Source organism: Aphidius gifuensis, linkage group LG4, assembly GCF_014905175.1.
Source record: "Aphidius gifuensis isolate YNYX2018 linkage group LG4, ASM1490517v1, whole genome shotgun sequence".
Taxonomy (NCBI): Eukaryota; Metazoa; Arthropoda; class Insecta; order Hymenoptera; family Braconidae; genus Aphidius; species Aphidius gifuensis.
Window position 1 is genome coordinate 17,861,220 of NC_057791.1, and position 13,280 is coordinate 17,874,499.

Sequence of the window (13,280 nt, forward strand, 5' to 3'; positions counted from 1 at the left end):
TGAATAATTCATATAAATATTTCGCGACTGATTTCACATTCCTCCATGTGGTAAATTAATATGAGTGTCAGTTTATTATACTACGAAAAAAAAATAAATAAAAAGATAAAAAAAAAAACATCTTCATTGTGTATACGATGCACTTTCTTTCCGGCGCAATGACTGATCCAGTTTTTTAAAAATATATTTCTAGTAAATTTTTTTAACATTTACAGTGCCAATTAGTCACGTAATTAATCGTTCAAGCAAGTAACTAAAATAACTGAAAGATTAATTAATTCATTCGATTGTAATTTCGATATAATAAAAAATAGTTTAATTTTTTTTTATTCAATCCAAGTAGATTATCAAGTTGCTATATTAGCATATAAAAATTTTATATTTTAATTTAAATTTACCGTTTAAATTTATTCAATTTATTTAATTTATTTATTTATGAGATTAAATAATTTTTTTTGTATATTTTTATTTCAATTTTTACATGACATTAATGGATGTTTATTTTTATTTTTTTTGAATTCGTATATGTTCGTATTTGACAATATTTAAAATCTGCCATTAGGTAAATATTGGCCTAGGCTATTTATATATGATGAAATGTATTTTACAGGTATAGACAGTGCATTTGTAAATAATGGCTGAGTTTGAAAATCAGGTATTTAATGGAATTGGTTGTGCAATATATAATTTATATGTATAAATGTATTTGGATAAATGTGTGTATGAGTTTGTGAGAGAAGAAGAGTAGTTTTAGTGTGTCATTCACTTTAATTTCGATATTAAGTATTGACACTGTTGGCTATTGTTGTACAACTGATGGGGATATATGTACTATTATGTGATTGTTCCATACTCGTTATTCTTGAATTTTATGACCCATAGCGATGCGTATATGGATGTCTCTATATAAGCACACAATTTCTCTGTTATATACTTATATATATTATATTATTACCCTCGAATAAAAATCTTCTAATTTTCAGCAAACAATCTTTTGTCCTATTTAACGATATGTAAGCATAAATTTTTCAAACTCAACATCTGTTTAAACTTAATATTTTATATTATTTATTTTTTATATCAACGAATTGTATTTTTTTTTTCATCTAATAAATGTTCATAATACAATCCAGTATTAATTTTCAAAGAAATAATAATTGTGTATATTTTTTTTTTTTCTTTTAGTTAATAATATTTTTAATTTAAAATTTTATTAATCATAAAACATAATGTTTTTCTTGTTTGATGAATATTTTTATCTGAATAAAAAACCGGCTTTTAAATTTATTTTAATTATTAAAAATATTTTCGTTTTATAATAATAATTCTCTGATAAAAAGAGAATTAAAAAATAATTTTTTTTTTTTCCATTCATTTTAATATTATATTTAAAAAAAAAAAAAACAATTGTTATATGAAAATTACAAAATTTGATCCTTTAAAAATTCATTCAATTTGACGTATGCAAAAATAAACAAAAAAAAAATGAGTAAATCAAGTATATTAATTTCCATTGATTTTTATAAAATTCAAATTTAAATTATATTTGGTTTTAATATATCTACAATATCAAATATTAAAAAAAAAATTTATACATGAAATTTTTAACTGATAAATTGATAAAACAGGTAAATTACAAAGCTAACATTTTATATGAATATTTAAAAATAATTATTTAATAATTAATTTTTTTTTCTCTTTCATTCTCGTTTATTCACAGTTATAATTTTTTTAAAAAAAGTAAATATCGATTTGCAGTAATAAAATCTCAACATATACCCCTACTTAAAATTTTTTTTTTTTCAAATTTTTTTTCTGCTAATTAAGAGGTGAATGCGGGTGCACGTAGTTCCGACGGAAGCCCTTCATGTACTCTTATACATATATATACGATACTCGTAGTTTTAAAAATTTTTTTTTTAATTGAAAAATTTATTTTTCCATCTCATTGAGAATGAGTAAAAATAGCTAGCAATAAAAATAATAAAATTTCGATATATATAAAAATATAGAATGATAATTATCATGTTAATTTATAAACAATATTTTACGTCTTGATAATTTTGATAGTTTTCAAATAATTATTTTGCATTTAAATGGGATGTAAAATTTGCCACGTATAAAATTTATACAACATGTATTTGGGTGCTCTATTCAACGACGACGACATAATTAACGTCTTGCAATTACGCTCTTGACGTTGGACATGGATGAGACGATAGAAGTGCTTGATGCCACTGAATATTGCATGCTTTGATGACACACGTGAATAAGAAACGTTGGATGACACCGTGGCTGTTTCTGAAGAGCTTGTTATGTGTATTATGATGCAAGTACTTTTTTTTTATTTCTTAAATATTCATCTTTAAAATTATATAAATATATTTATTAAATTTATTTTTTTTCATTGATAAATTTTATTGTATTCCTATTCAAAAGTATCAATAACAATATTTTTATATATTGCCAAAAATTTTTTATATGAAAAAAATTTTTATTTAATTAATAAAGAAGAACTTTTTCTTAATAAAAAAATACTTCAAGTTTTTTTTTTCTATAGCCAGTTATAAAAAGAAAAAAAATATATATCAGACAATATTGACAGATTGTTGGAGGTTTTTTTTTTTTTAATTTTTTCTCAAGTGGATTTCTTTTTTTTTTTTTAGTAAAAACCATTCATAGTTGCAATATTGGCTTGAAGGGACGACAACGCTCTCATCGTTATACTTTTTTTTCATTTTTTTTTTTTTTTACCCCATCAGCAGTGAGATAAATATATATGGTAAATATTGCAAGCTGATATAACGTGGTTTATATATCGATCTAATAAATATGAATATTGTGAATGTATGACATGTACAATTGTCGACATAAATATGCTACCTGAATTCACGCTAAATTAAAAATTTCAAGAATTGTATATTTTTATATATTTATTGAACAGTTTATGTCGTTGTGTCTGGAGAATAATGAATAAAACATAACGATATTACCATATACTCATTTGATAAATACGATCAATCTTTTTATTGAATTTTTCCATATACATATGTATACATAAAATAACAAAATTAATCAGTAAACTATGTCTTTCAAATTATTTTAAATTAATTACACACTCTTTCATCATGTGATAATCAAGATTATTATCAGCAAGAGATTCAGACACGTGTTTTTTCAAGCCAAATGAATCTTCTTTAAATTTTCCGCAAAATTTTGCATCTAACTTGAATAGAAGAAAAAAAAAAAAATGTATATCCCTTGTGCATTATTTTTATTTTCAAGGGGGATAAAGAATAAAAAATAATATATATAAGAGTTCCACTCACACAGATTCACATCATGCCACGTGGCTGAATTTTCAAAAAGGGGAAAATGCAGTTTATCTATCACTCGATTGATAAATGTTGTCGTTAATATTAAAATATAAAAAAAATTGATACTAAAATGAGTCAGCAAAATCATGAATAAGTAAAATTAAAATACATTACAAGATAAAATTTAATAAATTAAATTAATTTATTAATATAAATATAATAATTAATAATATATATTAATTGTTTTTTTTTTTTAATTACTTAATGTTTTAGATATTTTTTACAGCACCTATATAGAGTTTAAAAAGTGAACAAGACACTCGTTTTTTTTTTTTTTATTTTTTTATTTTTATTCATTGAAAATTGTATGAAATATACGTGGCAGCCAAGGGTGGTCTTTGTCATGTGTATACCGTCATCGTCATCAATACCCATTTACCCTTAAAAAAAAAATTTCTACCCTCCAACCATTTAGACTTTCTGATCGTCGTAAATGCTATACCATCGCTTATTTTACGCTCCAGTTATTATTTCATTACTATTATTATTATTAATAATATTTTTATCATTAATTTTTTTGAATATTATTATTACTATTTATTATATTTGAGTATAATAACCACACATGGTTATACACAAACAATTTTTTTTTATAAAAATTATTTTCTTTAGAATTTCCATCGAGTTTTTTTTTTTGTTTTATGAATAATCATAACATATTGGAGCTTGAAATATCAAAAGGTATATATAGTGACAAAAAAAAAAAAATTGAAAATGCAACGAGTTGAAAAAAAAATTCAATCAAACCAGTTTACTATGTGATTTTTTTGAATTTATTATCAAAAGCTTCATCATTTTATTCAATTTTTAAATATTTTTTTTTTATTTTTAAATCCTCTCTTATTTTTTTTATGTTTGAATTTTTTTAAATATTTGATTTGGGGTTTATGGAATTATTGACTGATAATATAATAATAATAGCGAAAAAATTGGTTTATTTTTTTTGGTAAATTTAAAATACTGAATTGGCAAATTTGTTAGTTCGTTAGACTTATTATAAGACACTAGTATATATCTACCACCAACTACTATATGACTCTTGAGACATGATAAGATCTTTTTCTTTTTTTTTTTTTTTGATTTTATCTGCAAACTTTTTTTTTTTTTTTTATTATTGGCCACTGGAGACGATGATTCACCTCGTTATCCCACAACTCAGATATACGTGTAATGAATTTTTAAAGAAAGTACTTACAATTTATTATTTAACAAAATTATTTACAAATAAAATTTTGTCAAAAAAAGAATAAAGAAAAAAATTAATAATATTAAAATTAATTGATTACGAGTCAACATTAGTATGTAAAAAAAAAAAAAGATAAATCTACAAACAAAATTAGATTGAGCTGCAACTACTGAAAAATTAAAACTATTTAAAACAGTTGATTAATAAAAATAAATTACGATCTTTTATAAAGTTTAATATTTATTTTAATTTTATTTATCAATAAGTTAAAACGTAAATTTGATTTAAGTCAAACTAAAACATCTGATGGGCTGGAATGAAAACTTTTAAGGAGCATTTTATCCTTCTTCACCCTTGGAATCTATTCAACTAAAATGAGTTGACAAAACTTTGTGTGAATTTAGCTATAACTTTTTGGTTGCAAAAGGAATGTCATTTGAATTTTCATATATATAAATATATTAAGTTTATTTAAGTATTTATTTATATATTTTATATTAAATAATTTATGTAATTTTTTTTTGTATTTGTTAAAGCTCTCATTATTTTAAGAAAATTAATTAATTAATAAAACAAATTATGTAAATTTTATAATAATATTTTTAGAATTATAATAATTTCTTTTTTTAAATTAATATGTTGGCGTAATTTTAAAGACGATAGTAATAAAGGAACCAGTCTCAATCTAAACATCCTGCCATTTGCAGTCTCCCATTGCACGACGTTTATGATTGCACGTTTTAACATAACGCTAAATAAAAAAAAAAAATGTTACTTTTTTTGTTTTTCATTTAATGTCTCTCTTTCGTCTCTCAATGAGTATATAAATCTATATTTATATACTGCTTTCAAGTCCATATGACTCAAGTACGTTGAGCCTCGATAACGCATGAATGTCAATGTTTATTTCGTGGTCTTTATACTGTTTGTCTATATTTATTTTCTTTTGGCTTCAAATAAAATTTTATATATACACACATATATTTTTTAAATATACAATTATGATATTTTTTTCTGTCATGTTTAGAGTTTTAGTTTAGGCGTATGATATGTTCATTGTATATTTTGTATCATCATAAATATTTGCTTGGATAAAAAATAAAAAAATAAATATTTTTAGTCATGTTAATTTATAAAAAAAAAATAATTAATTATTTATTTTATTAACTAATTTTATTTTATTTTTATAAATGTATTTTAGCTCTTAATTATTTAAAATAAAAAAAATTAAATTTTAATAATTGTATTTTATTAATTTAATTTTAACCCTTTTTAAAATATATTCAAATAATTTTGAAATATTCGCGCTCAACTGATTCGCACGCCATCTTATGTCACTCTCATTTTTTTTTTTTTTTTTTTTCTCTCACCCCCTACTAAGAGAGAAAAAAAATCTGCCATTTGCATTGACTGTGATTCGGCGAATTGAAGCGGTCTTAAAAAAGTGAGCTCTCCAATATTTATTATTTTTATATAATTTAATTACTCCGATTCATAATAAAAATATAATCATTCGAAAGATAAAATTAAGACAAACATTTTTATGTATAAATATTATGTGGCTCGTGTGAATTTAATCATTTTTTTTGAGTTCGTAAGTTAGCGTGGGTTAGCTTGGGTTGCAAAAAATCCTGCCAATACTTGATTTGCAAAATCTCATCAAAATATTATTTTTTTGTGTTTATTTTTTGTAATTTCATTTTTAATTAATTAATTAAACTAATATTTATAATTTTTCGGTTAATTAGATTCATAATTTTTTTATTTATTGCATTTTTTTTTTCGGAGTTTTGGACAATTGGGCCCGTGTCGGTGTGATTAGTTTTGTATGTGTTTGTGCGCACTTGGCGTCACATACACACATGCACATTCACATGTATTTATACATGAAAATTTTGTTTTAAAATTAATTTTTATATGATAATTAATTATATAAATATAATAAATAATATTTACTAATCCAAATTTTATTATCAGTTTTAGGAATTTGTCCAATAAAATGACAAAAAACGTCGTCCATTTGATGTTGATTACCTTGTGTTACCTTTTCTTGTGTTCAATGAATGTATGTATTTTTATTTTTATTTTTATTTTTTATTTTTTATTTTTATTGTTTCAATTTATATTCCTAATTTTTTGCATGAATTAAACTCAATAATTTGCCTACACATACGACATCATTTGTGTTTGATATTTTTTTCTTTTTTTTTTTATTAATTTATTGATAAAATAATATTTATTCTATCAATTTACTCAAATTAATTATTTATTTTATTTATGATTTTAAACCTGAATTAATTTGTCTTTAAATGATTTTTAGGATTTTAAAAGTAAACTTCGAATAATGCTGCCAAGTTGCTGTTGGAAGCTTTGTGTCCCAGTCTTATTTACACTCAACGTATGTACTTTTATTCTTGATAATAATCCGGATTTTATGCGTCGAATGATAATCATGAGTCACAAATCGAGTGAATATTGTCATGATTATCTATTTATCGGTTGGAAACATTTGAGTTATCATGAATATTGGCCTCTGATGCCAGTCATTTATTCAGTGCTCCAACAATTTTTTAACAACGTAATTGTTAAACATTTTAAAATCATTTTTTTAATTCTGAATATTCAATGATAGATAATTGAGTTGAATTTTTTTTTTTCGTTTATTTTTGGTTTATATATTTGTAGCAATATATTTACTGTCTTATTGTGTCTTGACATTGTGTTGATTATTTAACACATGTACACAATTTCGATTCCCCCATTTTCGATAATCGTTAAATTAAAAAAAAAACAATTTTTAATTTATCTAACAATGCGTGACAATTAATTAATTAAATTATTTGATTGTCAATTCGCGACGAAGCTTACAAAATATTTTACAAATTTTATTAATTGTTTTTGAATGGAAACATTTATCATTTGTGGGATAAACTTGGTGAAATGATAATACCCAAGGAAAAAAAAAAAAAAAACAATTAAAACAATTAGATAATTAAAATGATAAAAGAAGTAGTAAAAATTGTAAAATAAAATATGATGGTACTATTACGAGTCACGCTTCTGTAAGCTTGAGGTAGACGATGAAAAATCTTGGCAGTCGACGTTCATTGGAAAATTGCAAGACGCCTCGAGACAGAATGAATAATGTTGCCGGGTACTTCCGACGCCCTCGTGCACTCACATGCACATACATACACGAGTATGTTACATTTTCCTTTATCGTTGTTTTTTCTTTCTTTTTTTTTTTTTGTCTTCAAATATACCCCTTTCTATCTAACTTCAGTCCGGAAGTTTTAAAACTTGACTTTTTTCATTGCACAAACGTGCTCGACCTTTTTACTTTATTCGATCATCATTTTTTTTTTTTTTCTTTATTTTTTCTTTTATTCAATTTCATCGCATTCTTTCTTTAACTATTTTTTTTTTTTTTTTCTATACGAATAATTTGAAATTTATTTATCGAGACAGTGAGTTTTAATTTTTTTAAACAGTGACTTAAATTAAAAAAGCTCCTGTCTGAAAAAATCGAAGATAAATATAACGATAAAAAATCAAAGATACAATTATTTTTATTTTAAACAATAAAAGATTGTTTTAAAAAGAAATTCATTTAAATTTCTTTTTTGTCGTTTTGTATAAGATGGATTTTTTATTTAAAAAAAAAATGTTTTTTTACGATGTTTCTTTCCTCATTCTTTGCTTTTTTATCGCTCCAATGCCTTGGTCTTAGTTGGTAACTGTGGTTTTTTTTATTTATTTATTTTTTGAATGTACAACTCTTTCTCGTTCATGAACATAAGAGTAAGCCTACGACTTTTTTGTGCAATTTTATTTTTTTAAATTTATTTTATTATATATTTTATGATTATTTTGCCACTCGAAAGACGAAGTACACTAGCTGCAAAAACTACTTTTACGCTTACAAGCATTTGACTCTATTACAATTGTACTCTTCGTATTCGTTGATATTTATTTTTTTTTTTTTTCATAAAAATATATAGGTCGTTTAAGCCTTTTTTTTATTTTTCAATGAATTCTTGATTAAATATGCTTGAGTAAATTCAAAATAAAAAAATAATTACTTCAGAAAATTCTTGTAAATATATTTAATTAATATATAAAATTAAAGTGCATGCATTTATATCAAGTACTTGAATTATTTTATTTTTTTTAATTCTAATGAAAAAAGAATTTATTAAAGTACATTTATTCAATTACACGATATATACATAAGATAATTAAATTCGAGGTTTAAAGTCAAAACATCATGACGTTAATAAAATTTAAAAAGCAGTCTCATTTTATAATACATAATTTTTATTATCTTATGATTAGACACAAGTTGCTAGTGGTAATATAATGACTTGGTAAATTTCAAAGAATCACGTGAACCACGTTTGAATATTTAAGAGAGAAAAAGCCCACAAGTGCTGGGAAAATTGCAAGTAGATATATATTATGGTTTCAAAAAGAAAAAAAAAAAGATAAAGAGAAAATTCTATTGCTAATGGAAATATTTACTCGTCTTCACTTGAATGATAAAATTTACTACCAGACTGAACGAACGAATGACGAGAATGTCTTATATACAAAACGATTTTCCATTTTCATCTCTTATTGTTTCTTATCGTTTTTGCTATTATTTTTTTCTTTTCACTGTTATTTTTTAATAATTATTTTCCGTCAATCATATCAACGGTTCTTTCATCAACTTTTTTTACTTCTTTTTTTTTGTTGTATATAAAGTCTCGTTATTACTTTGCCAATATACAGAAAATTTGAAACTCAATTTAATTTGTTTTTATTATATATAAGAGTTGGACTTTTTGAGATTATATTTCTCAGACTGTTAAAAGAGAAAATTGGAGTGCAGTCCACGTTTTACCCAAATTATCTCTAAAAACCATATATGTATATATTGAATTTTCTATTGCCAAGTTTGGATTTAGTGATATGATCCTGTTTTTTTCTTTCCTGACTTTACGTTTTTTTATATTAATTTTTTTTTTTGTTTTTTCATACTTTTCATAGATAACTTTACGAAAATTGAATGAAAAAAAAATATATTTAAGTTACGAGCATCCTTGTGTGTTTGAAAATAAAAAAAAATAGCAAAAAAAATTTATAAAATAAATACACCGGGTTGATTGAGTCGAGGCAGAGAAGAATGTTTTTTCTAAATTTAAACTTCTTTTCAAATAGAGCACATGGCACACGCATAATAGTTATTATTATTTTTTTTTTTTAGAGGTGTACATACCGCATACAAATCGTAAAAGTAAATTATTTGTACAAGTTCCCTTTCTCATTTAATAATTCTCAGAAAAATTACCAACATAAAAATTTTCTTTTTATTTAAAAAAAAAAAAAATGAATAACCAGCGACTAAATAAACATACGTTTTTTTTTACCATAAACTAATTTACCTTACATGTTTGATTTATCATATTTTTTACAATTTTAAAAACGAAATAATTTTTATATATTATTGGTAAATTTTTGCGTTGTTCATGATGTGGGGATAAAGCAAGGATAGAGAGATGATAGTTTGTTGGTTTAATGGCCAGTTAAATATTGACTCTGGGGTTCAGTTATATACTTACCTGGTGAATATAAACCGAGCTCGGTGGTTACCGGGTCATCAACGTTTATCGGTGCATCTATAAGCCCACATGCTTCTCTTTTTTTCGGTGCGAATTTGTAAATGCAGTAAAAAATAAATAAAACTAACGTAATAGTTAACAAACAAGAAACAAAATTACTTGTTGATTTTTGTACTAAATTTTTTATTTTTCATGTCTTTGTATGTATCTATTATTTTATTTTTTTTATTTTTTTGCTGCTCGAGGCTTTTGATCCTTTTATTCGCTCTATTTATTTTTTCTTTCCTATATATATGTACTTGATCTGTAAATGAACGTGTGCTACCATCCGGCCACGTTGCAGGTCCTCAAATAAAACCGATGTGTTTTTAATGAACCGCGGACAAACGAGTCCATTACGATATGCTTGCACGTGCTTATTTCTCATTTTACCCTGTGTGCGGTCGTGTGTATTTGATTTACATGAAAGCTCTCACTTACTCTTGTTAATTTTATATGTGAATATTCACTCTGTAATCGACAGCTAATATTACATGCACAGTGTATGAATATATATTTATTATTATTACTTGATTTTTAATAATTTTTCAATTGAGCTTTTAATAAAAATAATTTTAAGTGTTATTGAAAAGCTGCTGGTATGTGCAAGGGTCAAGTTTTTCAGTTCAATTCACACTTGTATTTATCACTATTTTTTTTTTTTCCTCTTTATGTGTCACGACTTGCTAAAAATGTAATAAAATTTTATCGTAAAAATATTTTTATCAAGCATATGAATTTTACTCTGTCGAATGAAAAAAAAAAAAATAAATTCTCTTCTAGAAATTACTTTTTTATTTAGACTATTATCAACACACTGAATATATTTAAAAGCTTTTTTAAAAATTAATTTATTTAATATTAATTAAAAATAATAATTCTTTAATTTTTTACCATTTTCTTGAGAAAAAAAAATAAAAAAAATAAAGTTCTTATACTCTACTTAAATATCATGTTTTATAGATGTGCGCAAGTAAAGATGAAAAAAAAAAAAATTTATATGATTTTTTTATGAGCAAGTACTTTGCAAGGATTATGGGATTTCGGTCAAATTTTTTTTTTTTTTTTTCCTTTTCGTTGTGGAAATCCGATTATGTTTTAAGGTTTACAAAAATATCTTTTTGATATAAAACTTGTTTATTTTATTTTATTTATTAAGTTATATTTGAAATTATAAAATTAAATGCGCTATATAGAATTACAATTTATTTATTTAAGTAAAAAGACTCTTTAATGTTAAAATTGAAAAAAAAAAATATACGCTGACTCAATTACGATAAATTTAGTATATAATTTATGACTCTTTATTGGTATGTTTGATTTGATTAAAATTATCAGTCAAATAAAAAGTTTGTGCATACATAAAATGAGGAAAAATAAATAAAAAAAAATGGGGCACTTTTGATGTTGTATAAACGTTTGACACTGAAGATCAGAGTTCGTAAAAAATTACACTGAACAGAGGTTTCTTTGTTTGTCCAGCGGGAATTGTATAGATGACAGAGAAAAAAAAATTACCTTTTTTTTTTTTTTTTAAATACAGTTTCTTCAATCATTACAATTTTTTTTAGTCTTGAAAAATATTTTATTTTCAAATTCAGTTCGATATCAGTCTAAAAATGATGATAAAAAAAAATAATAATACAAAGATAATAATTTTTTTATTTTCTTTGGATTCATTCGACTGTTTATGCCTATAAAATTGATCAGAAAATAAAATTGATATAAAGTCAAGGTAGTTTGCATTTTATACCCCAAGAGAAAAATACTATATTACATCTCGTCAAAAATCCGAGATTTATTTATTTTTTTTTTTTCTGTCAAGTTGTGTTTCAACGATGCGAAAGAAAATCGTTCTTTATTGTTTTCGTTACGATACTTTCTACCTTGTTTCTTACTCTTTTTTCACATCATAAAGATAGAAAAAAAATTACCCTCCAGTAATACATCTACCATCATTTTTTATTTCCATACATCTATACTGCGAAGTACAAAATAAGAAAATTCCCAAAAGAGAATGAATGAAAAAAATCGTGAATAATAGAAAAAGATACACGAAATTTTTCAGTTCAATTCATATACTTCAAACTTCCATTGCTAGATATAAATAAATAGAAAATATTGAAAAATCTGAATTGAAAAAAAAAAAAGCCCACTTCAATGTACAACTATCAAGGGAACTTGAATATATTTTTATAATTTTTCTTTCAAAATATTTCAATGAAATTTTAATAAATATATATATTTTAAAATTTTAATTACATTAAATTATATTTTTAAAAAAGTAATTTAAATTGAAATTTGAATGAATAAATTTTCAGCTAGAAATTTCAAATATATAATGTACAATAATAATTTACGAATATATCTAATGAGCCATATTTTTTGGTACCAATGCATTTACTCTACTCAAAGGCTCGTCGACAATGCTTTAATCCGGGTATTATTCATCAGATAGATATAGAATATGGTGGTTATTTTAGAGCCGATCCGCGTGTACACTTCCGGATAATATAGTCCTCGAGGGGGGTGGTTATCAGTATGTATATATGTATATGTACTTATTCAAGAGCTGCATATGACTATATATCTGATGAATAAAAGCTTGCCTGTTATGGCATCATCATCATCATCATCGTATGCAACTTATAAAAGGGACTAAAACAAGCCATATGGTACTCATATTGCCACTGATTTTTTTTTTTTTTTTATTATCGCATCTATTGTCCTTCGATATAGCTATCTAGATGATGGGGGCAATAAGACAAATGACCCGAAAATTTTTATCCAATACCAATCATTGTATCAAGGTTTTTTTTCAAATAGTGCGATATTGTGCAATGAGCTATAAAATTTATGAACAAGAAAAATAGAAAAAAATAAAAAATAGTCACTTTTCTGTAGAATAATTATTATTATTCAATTTAGAATATTTTTTAAATTTTTTTTATTCAAATATATATTTATACTCGTGTGTGATTGTGATGATTATTTCAAGTGTAATATGTGCATGACGTAATCATACCGGATGACTACCCTACTGAGTTTCGAGGGTCTTCATTTTTATACTAGCAA

The 13,280-nt window shown here is 23.8% G+C and overlaps 1 protein-coding gene across 3 annotated transcripts in view; it reads left to right on the forward strand.

Moving 5' to 3' along the window:
- Window positions 1–13,280, forward strand: part of LOC122855384 (kinesin-like protein CG14535) — a 164,593-nt gene that overhangs the window by 982 nt on the left and 150,331 nt on the right. Inside the window, exons 1-3 of one of the 3 annotated variants that reach the window (XM_044156691.1) lie at window positions 5,965–6,007; window positions 6,541–6,628; window positions 6,884–6,961. The exons of 1 other annotated variant lie outside the window; for it this stretch is intronic. The gene's annotated coding sequence lies outside the window, so the exon portion shown is untranslated. Of the gene's footprint in view, window positions 1–5,964; window positions 6,008–6,540; window positions 6,629–6,883; window positions 6,962–13,280 lie in introns of those variants that run through there. One more of the 3 variants, XM_044156693.1, reaches the window with a different exon arrangement.